The sequence below is a fragment of the Natator depressus genome, chromosome 1 (genome assembly GCF_965152275.1).
Source record: "Natator depressus isolate rNatDep1 chromosome 1, rNatDep2.hap1, whole genome shotgun sequence".
NCBI classification, from domain to species: Eukaryota; Metazoa; Chordata; order Testudines; family Cheloniidae; genus Natator; species Natator depressus.
Genome location: NC_134234.1, coordinates 186,900,946 through 186,910,419, shown reverse-complemented (window position 1 = coordinate 186,910,419; position 9,474 = coordinate 186,900,946).

Genomic DNA, 9,474 nt, shown 5'->3' with positions numbered 1-9,474 from the left:
GGTTTCTCTCTGTGTCAATAGATTTGTTTTCTTGCCTCCCAAAATTGCATTGCAACCTAAAAACAAACATATTTTCAATATGTACATAATGTCCATTCATGCCAATGAGACTGAGACCTGTCAGTTGGCTTTTTTTACACATTGATCAGGATTTTTTTTGTGTGTGTTAAATACCAGGTATATTAGATTGTAAGACCATGTCAATCTGAGTACTAGAAAATCAAGTGTTCAGGTCTACAGTGAGAGGTACAATATAGGAAACTAGCTAACTAGATTACTGTAGAATATGGATTTTGACAGGTTTAAATAGAGTTGTGAAACAGTAAGTTCTTGGTTTCAAGTGTTTTGTTATTTCTTAAAATTAGCTGCACTTTTTCTCATTTCTCTTTGATACATAAGAACTGTTCTTTTCCAGACTTGACCCTTATTTTCAGATTAACATATATACAGGGTGCAAATAACACCTTCATTTGTCACCTTTCCTCTACTTTCTTCTAAAGAGTGGACAATTCAGGCTTTATCAAGTTCTGAACTCCTAGTGTCAACTAGCATGTTAGTTCCAGTATCAAAAATATGTAAATATCTCTTCTTTAGACTAGTGTGCTCTCAAAATTGAATTCTCTCTTTGCCTCTGACACAGAGTTCCTATATCATGCTGGGCCAGTCACTTACACCAATTTTTCACAAGTGGTCACTTCTGCTTGTAATTAAAGGCTGTACCACAATACATATACACAAGAGGGCCAAATTAAGATTGCATGAGCTACGATCACTCTGGTTTTTCCTAATTTGAGAGGGGCTTTATTTTGCAACCTGTTAATCTTTAACTTTGTATTTCCTAATTTTTTATGGTTCAGTTTATTGATGAGTGCAACTTGAACATTAAACAAAGTTTTTTGTTTGTGAATATGTATAGGACTTGAATTTACATTTCCTTGTGCAGCACCTCTGAATTTGGCAGATGAAATATAATTATTTTCTTTTTTTTCAGTTTAATCCCCGAGAAGAGGTTGATCTGGGATGCACAAGACCATTTGGATGACGTTGTTCAGTCCTGCTGTCTCCTTACATCTTCAGCGCTGTGACTGTGAAACCTGTTCATTAAGTCAACAACCACTTGATGGTAAACTATATAAAGAGTAACTGAAGACAGTAGTAACCTGGAGAAATCTCTGTCTAGGTGTATATATATATGGCTCCTCTCATGAAAGTCTCTGAACACCTCTCAAACATTACATTTATCCTCACAGCATCCCATCACCGAAGGGGAATTAAGTGATTTGCCCAAGGTCATACTGGAAGTTTGGGGAAGAGCTGGAAAATGGACCATATCTTCTGAGTCCCAGATCAATGTCTTAACCACAATGTCTTAACCACAAAACCATCATTCTACTCTATTATTAATTTTAATGTCAGCCAACAAATTAAATCTTCTCTTTTAGACACGAGTCAAACTTCATCAGGAACAGATTTGCAAACAGCTACTTCCAACGTGTTTTATATTCACAGAAACTAATTTTGTTTCAGGAATCATGACTCAGGAAAGGCTCTTCCTTTTTTATTCAATGTGTAACCTATTTCTCCCACTTTTCAGAGTTTCTGATAGTACTTCTATATTTTTATCCCAAAAAACAAATGACCACAGGGCATTCGCATCTTAGGTTACTTCCCCACAGTACTACACTGCTCCTCAGTTCAGTCTCCAGGGGTCTGAATAACAGCGCATACTAACTGCTGTTCTGTCTCTGACCTTGGCTTCTATAATCCACTTTTCAGCTCCTCATAGTCTCCCCTGCCCCCAGCTTTTTTTCCATAGCTACTCCTGGTTGTATGCTGCTTTTATATGTATAATTATAAGTAAGGTACACCAAGCAGTTCCCAGGCTGATTGGGGGAAGCAGGCTCAGCTGTGGCCACACCCCAGTCAGGGCTCAGCTGGCCCTTATAAGAGGGCAGTGGGCCAGGAGCAGAGAGTCTCCTCTAGCTTTGGAGGGAGATGAGCCTGGCTGCTGGGGAGCTTGAGAAGGTACCTGGAGTGGAGCAGGGCTGGGGAAAGGCCAGAGGAGCTAGGAGGCTCCAGACTGGAAAAGCCCCAGGCTGCAGGCCTGGCAGATGGCCTAAGAAGGGGTACTAGGGATGCAGGGGGCAGCCCATGGGAAGGCAGAGGCAGCAGGTCCAAACCCCCCTTGCCTGTGATGATTGGCTTATATGCTGCAGTCTGCCCCAGTGTGTGGGGGCTCAATGGTGACTGGCACTAGCCAAGGACTGAGGTGAGGTGGGGATAGTGGGTGAGGGTTCCCTGGGGAGGGGAGACCCAGAGAGTGTGGGGGTATTGCCAGGGGGCAGCACCCTGGGTAAAAGGGGTCTGGGAGGGACATGGGGGCCAGCGGCAAGCAGGACACCAGCCTGCAGAGGGTGCTTGAGAGGCTGGAAGAGCTAATCTCCTGAGAGACCAGCAGGAGGCACTGGAGGGGTGAGTCCTGCCCCGTGACACTTTCTTTATGTTTTTGTTGCCAGGGTTTATTTTTTATTCTAACACCACACTACACACACATTGCACTTTCTCCATCCAAGATGTTGAAGTACAATACTTTCATACTAACTTTGAAATAATGTTCAGGGCTTTATTTTGAACCTTGTTGTTTTGATAGTTCTTTATTCTGTCAGCAATGACTAGAATAGGAATGTACTCGGGGGAGAGGAAGGTATGTACCACCGTGGAGTCTGTATATTTTCCAAGCTTCCTTACGCTAGGGTTATGACTTTCTCTAAATAGACTTGTCTAACCTCACTTTCTGTCAGTCATAGAAAAGAAAAGATCTAGATTCAATCTTCATTCAGTCCCTAGGAGAAAAGAGACAAGTCATTCTAACAAAACAAATGTAGGAAACCACAGTCAGTCTATTGTGCCACTGAAAGATAGAAAATCCATAGCTTTCCACTGTTTTGCTGCCTTCTCAAACAACCAGGTATACACAATGTAATAAGATGCACACTTCTCACTTTCCAAGACACTCTCATCCCTGGTGCAACTCCACTGAAGTTAATGGAGTTATACCACAAATGAATGTGGCTCATAACTGTGCATCTGTATTGATTATAGGAATACTGAGCCCTTTGAGGTTTCCACAACTGTCAAAACAGTAGTGGATGAGAAATAAAGATCACTACATAGCCACTTTGTGATCTGCCCTGGGTAAGCTGCAAGCTGTAGTGGCCAAAGAGCAGATCAGGAAGGGAGAATTTTGACTCAGTCAAAATCGTTACCCTGGTCTCTCTCCTTCCTCTGGAGGGCCAGATGGGGGGAAGTAACCTGTTACTAATGTATAAATCAGCAGATTACTTCCACTTCTGCACCACCACAGCTCTGCTGGCAGGTATCCCTGAGCAAGATGGAGCCAACTCTCTGCCCATTCCCTGCCTCACTAACTCTCTACCCATCTGCTTGGAATAGGGAATAGCTCTGTGCCTAACATCAACATCTAGAGGGATGCTAACAACCCTGTGTGGTAAAAAAACAAAATGTTACAGAAACAGTGATGGAGAAATTGACCATTACTGTCTGATGGCCATCAGGATTCAATAACCCATTTGACTGCTAGTGGTGAAAGCTGAAAGGAAGCCACTGGCTTGAAGACTGAAGTGCTCAACACCAAGACAAAAAACAAACTTGGTTTTTTGGAACTTATGGACAATGTACAAAGCAGGGAAGCTAGCTCAGGTCACAGCAGAGATGAGATGCTACAGCTTACGCATCCTGGGTGTCAGCAAGAGCAGATGGATGGGATCAAGAAGATTAACAGCCTCAGGAGAAACTTTGCTGTTTTCTGGATGGGACTATGGACAACACCATGAGGGTGTTTCCATCCTTTTGAAGAAGGGAGTGGAACATTCCCTGCTTGAATGGAAATCCAGCAGCAGCAGACTTATGAAAGCCATATGAAAGGGAAACATAATAATATCACCCTGATTCAGTGTTATGCTCTGACAAACGAGAGCGATGAAGAAGTAAAGGACAAATTCTACCTTACACTGCAGGTGGAGTTAGAGAGAGTACCACACCATAACCTAACTATCATCATGGGAAAACCTGAATGCCAAGGTTGGTAAGGGCAACACAAACAACAGCAGAGCAATGGGAAGACATGGATGTGGCACTATAAATGAAAACTGAGGGAGGCTTGTTGATTTCTGTAATATGAATGATCTATCATCAGCAGAACCCTGCTTGAGCATCATGAAATTCACAAGCTGACATGGTGTCCTCCAAATGGCAGAGATAAGAACAAAATTGACCATATCATGATCAATGGCAATGCCACCTAAAGAGGAAGCAAACATACAGGAGGCAGAAGAAGATCTTGATATCAACACAGATGCTCCAACTAAGGAAGAGATCATTCAAGCCATCAAATCCTTAAAAAATGGGAAAGCTCCTGCCAAGGATAACTTGAATGTAGAATTGTTCAAGGTAACTCCTAAATTAGCAGCATATATCCTGGCCCCTCTATTTACATCAGTCTGGGAAAGGGAAAAAAGGTCCCGATGAGTGGACCAATGGGATGATAGTGAAGACACCAAAGAAACGAACTCAGTGATTGTAATAACTGGCATGGTATCACACTTTTATCTGTGTGTAAGATCATTAGTCCAGCATAGATCAGAGGCAGTTGATAGCATTCTCAGAGAAGAGCAAGCTAGTTTTCAGGAAGGGCGTGGATGCACAGACCAGATCTTCACTCTATGAAACATAATAGAATAGTGCTTAGAATGGCAATGGCAACTTCACATAAATTTCATAGACTTTGAGAAGGCTTTTGATAGCATTCGCAGGACCAGCCTGTGGCTCATTCTGTGGGCATATGGAATTCCTTACCGTATAATCAACATCAAACACTTCTATTTCAACTTTTACACATAGTGTTGATCACAGTGAGCTCTGATTTGAAGTCAAAACAGGAGTATGTCAGGGGTGTGTCATCTCTGCAATCCTCTTCAACCTTGCCATTGACTGGATAATGCAATGTACAACAGAAGACATGCCAAGAGGCATGAAATGGATACTCTTCTCAACCCTTGAAGACCTGGACATTGCAGATGTCTGTCTCCTATCACATACCAAACACCATATACAAGAAAAAACAACTCGACTCAACGTATTCAGCCAGCAAACTGGACTGAATCAGTTGCAATAAGACAGATGATGACCTTTAATATTGCCTCACCATCACCAGTACAGATAGAGGATTATGTCTTCACCAATGTAGAAACATTCACATACTTGGGCAGCACCATCAGCCAGGATGGTGGAACAAGCCAGGACATTTGGAACAAAACCAATAAAGCCAGGAACACCTTCAGGAGTGTAAATACAGTCTGGTTTTGGTGTTGTAGTTGGATTTCCAAACTCAAGATTTATCAGAGCTGCATACTTTCAATGCTATTTTACAGTGCAGAATACTGGAGAATGAGAAAGTATGACATGTCCAAACTGTCTTCATTCCATACAACCTGCCTCAGAAAAATCCTCCATAACTTTTGGCCCAGAAAAATCTCAAACCAAGATCTACTGACATAGTACAGCCAAGAGGATCTGAGCACCATCATTGCCAGGAGATGTATAGGTCATGTGCTTCGGATGGAAACTAATTCTATCACCAGAGTAGCAATAAGATGGACACCTGAAAGCAAGTGAAAATGAGGCCACTTGAAAACAACATGACAAAGAGCTGTGGAAGCTGACCTGAAAGACCTGGGGCACAGCTGGGGAACCATTGAAAGACTTGCCAGAAACAGACAGGAGTGGAGGAGCTTTGTCACTGCCCTAAACACCAGAGGCATAATGGGAACATGATGATGATGATGATGATTGATTGAGATGTTGATCTCTCCCATGGCGCATGCCATGGAGCGCACAGCCAACACCAGGGAGTAAGGAAGTGCTTGATGTTTCCTCTCTTCCTTGCACAGATGCATAGGGCAAGCAGTAATCTTGCCCTAAATTCTTTTTCCCAGCAGTTGATGTATCAGGAGCTCCCATAAGGTGAGGTTTATATTGAAAATGCAGCAAGTGAAAAGGGCTATTTTGACAGATTTAGACAAAGGATTCCTTCTACATGAGAAGAAATGTATGACTGCCCAAATTGCAATTCCCCACTGTAGCTTGGTGGTTACCCGCTCCTGCCCTGTGGGGCTTAAAAGCCAGCCCTGGGAGAGAGCCAGGGCTGAGGGCAAGAAAAGCTAGGCTGATTGAGGAAATGGCTGCAGCTGGGCCACACCCCAGTCAGGCCACAGCTGGGCCTATAAAGGGGCTGCTAGGCTGAAGCTTAGCCAGAGTCTCCCTTTGCATTCAGAGAGGGAAGGGGCTGGCTGCAGAGACCTGAGGGAATACCTAGATTGGAGCAGGGCTGAGGGGGAAAGGCCAGGGGAGCTCCAGCCTGGAAACCCCCAGGCTTTGAGGCCTAGCATAGGGCCTATTAGGTATTGGGGTTACAAGGGGGCAGCCCAGGGTAGACAGAGGCAGCAGGTCCAAACCCCTTCACCTGTGATGTGTGGCTGATACACTGCAGCCTGTCCAGGGAGCAGGGCCAAGTGAGGACTGGCAGTCGCCAAGACTGAGGTGAAGTGGGGATAGTGGGTGGGGGGATCCCCTGGGTGAGGAGACTCTGAGAATGAGGGGTTGCTGCCAGAGGGGCAGCGCCCCAGACAAAGAGGTACCAGGTCCTGAGAGGGACAGGGGCTGGTGGTAAGGCGGATCACCAGATGGCAGGGGGTGCTCCAGAGGCTGATAAGCTAATTCCCAAAGACAACCAGCAGGAGGCGCCACCAGGTGAGTCCAGTTCTATTACACCCACCAGCATGCCTCAGCTTCAGCAGAGACCTTCAATTCTTAGCCTCCTTGTCAGTCCCCACAGACAGAATATCAGTTAGCAACACTTCTATGAATCAATAGAGAATGGGGCTGCATGGACACAGGGGTCCCAGTGCCCCTCTCTCCACATGCAAAGCTCATTACACAATCAGATCCTACACATGTGATAGGGAAAGTGATGTCCATTAAACAAATATCCCTACTCCATGCATCGAAATCAAAGTTACAAACTTAATTAAGTAAAAACATCATGAAGGATTTAAACTGTATTTACAATAGAAAGGAAGGGGTACGGGTTCTCTGTGGGCAAAGGGCCTGATCCAAGCCCATTTCAAGTCAATAGACTCCCATGGTAGCCACTGGGGCATTGGATTAGCCAAAAAGGCAGCTTTCTAAAAAACCTAGCTTTCCTACTGCCTGAAGCAAAAAAAGATCAAAATAAAGGAAATCAGAACTTCAAATAAACAACATGGGGGATGAGGGCAGATGGGAGGTGGGGGGTGTGTGTGTGGGAGGAGAGAAGAACTTGCTTTTCTGGGTAAACTAGGTATTATGGCTTTTAAAAAGCCATCTTTCTCAGTGGGCTCACCATTGACAAGTGGCAAGCACCACGGCATATTACTAACATCATTCTCTGTGCACTGAGCAGCTAATGCCTTTCTTTATGTGATCTCTGAATTGGCTTATAGATGCCTAAGGACACTCAGAAGTGAGCCCCAGTCAAACCGGAATGAAGCAGTTTTTCTTCTCAGCTAGGCAGAAGCTTCTCAGTGGCCCATTGGGAAAACTACTTTTCCTTATTGCCTTATCAGGGTCACATGTGTGCATCCAGTATTGATTCTGTCTCTCTAAGTTCCATAAGAATATCACCCTCTCAACAAAAGGTATATAAATAGGTTGCATTATTGTATACACCTACTTACGATGGCCCGTATTTGAGTTCATACTTTCTCATATGGAAACCTATTGTGTGAACTAGCAGGACATCCAGAAAGTAATACAGGAACTGTATACAGTAGTGACCCACATGTTCAGAAGAACAAGCTAGAGGATGGATACGCTTTCAAATCATATCCTAGTACATACATGCTGAAACTAGGGATGCTGAGGGTGCTGCCACACCCCCGGCTTTGAAGTGGTTTCCATCATATATAGGGTTTGATATAATCATTCTCAGAACCCCCACTATACAAATTGTTCCAGCCCCCCACCTTAGTAATCTAAATTCTTTGCTTGCCACATACATATTTTGTTATATATCTAGCTCTTTGGAACACACCTTTTAGCCTTCATATGTGCGAGTCACAAGTCATCAAACTGCATGACAAATGGTCAGGCTCTCAGACATCTCTGTTTTAGTGCACCCTGCCCCAGCAGCATCAGGTTGCAACTATAAAATCAGTTCTAGATGAAGGTCTCTCATCATGTGAATAACGTGCAGGTTGCACAACTGGATTTTGTTCAGTGAAACACAATCCTTTAAACATAACGATTAAGTATAAATCTTGTTTGATAATACAATAGGCAGCAAAACACCAGTATTCCAGACTTCTGCCCTTTGTGGCCCAGGCTGTGGGGTGAAAGGGGTTGGGAAGAGGAGATGGGAATTATCCCTGCTCAGATGGGAATTATCCCTGTTCGGGCTGCCCTTGCATACAATTAAATGGCACCATTAGTACTAGCTGTGCCCTCTCTACTTTATAGCTAGCAATGGCTGGAGAGGTAGCCAAACTGCTCCCTCCTGGTGCTTAGAAACTTCCAGCTCTGTGCCGAGAGAAGTTGGTGAGAGAAACTGTTCCAGAGCAGGCAGATTTTATATCAGAGAAGTGAGATAGGGAGAGAGGAAGTGGAAGAGATACCAGTTTCACCAGGGGAGCAGGGCGAGGAGAGGCAGAGTCCAGCAGCTCAGAGATTAATCTGCTCCCTCCTCCGCTCTTCCCTCCGGTGACTAATGTCAGTCTCCTGCTCCCTCACTCCCCTCCAACCTGAAAACTCAGCAAGGGTGGGGCAGAAAGGAGCCAGGGGCTCAAAGTTGACCCGTAAGGTTTCCTTTTTCCCCTTATCTGCTAGCCATTAGCTTATGGCCCACAGAACACTGTGGAGAATACAGGGAGCAGGACTGGGAACCTGTACCAGATTCAGCACAGTACCACATACTCTGCTGAAGCTGAGAGATTTGTTTTGGGATGGTGGGGTTGAAACAAATAATCACAATGTACTCAAAAGAGAGAGCTGGGAATGTATCTTAATTTGTGGTTAAGAAGCTCAGTGTGTTTTCTGTTTTGTTTTTGAATTAGATGTGCTAAATGTTTATAATGAATGAGACACTCAAATGCTGTTTGTTCTCACTACTATATTCCAGCACACTTTACAAACAATCCTCAAAACACTCATGTGAGGGAAATATCTTTTCTCCTAATTTTACAGTTACTTATTTTATTCTCAGATATTTTTATGGAAATGTGTGCACAATTTCCCCCTCCCCTTATCTTTATCATACACTCACCATTTCCTTACTTTTCTTATGTCAAGTATCAGAGGGGTAGCCATGTTAGTCTGGATCTGTGAAAGCGGCAGAGTCCTGTGGCACGTAGTCTGTTAGTC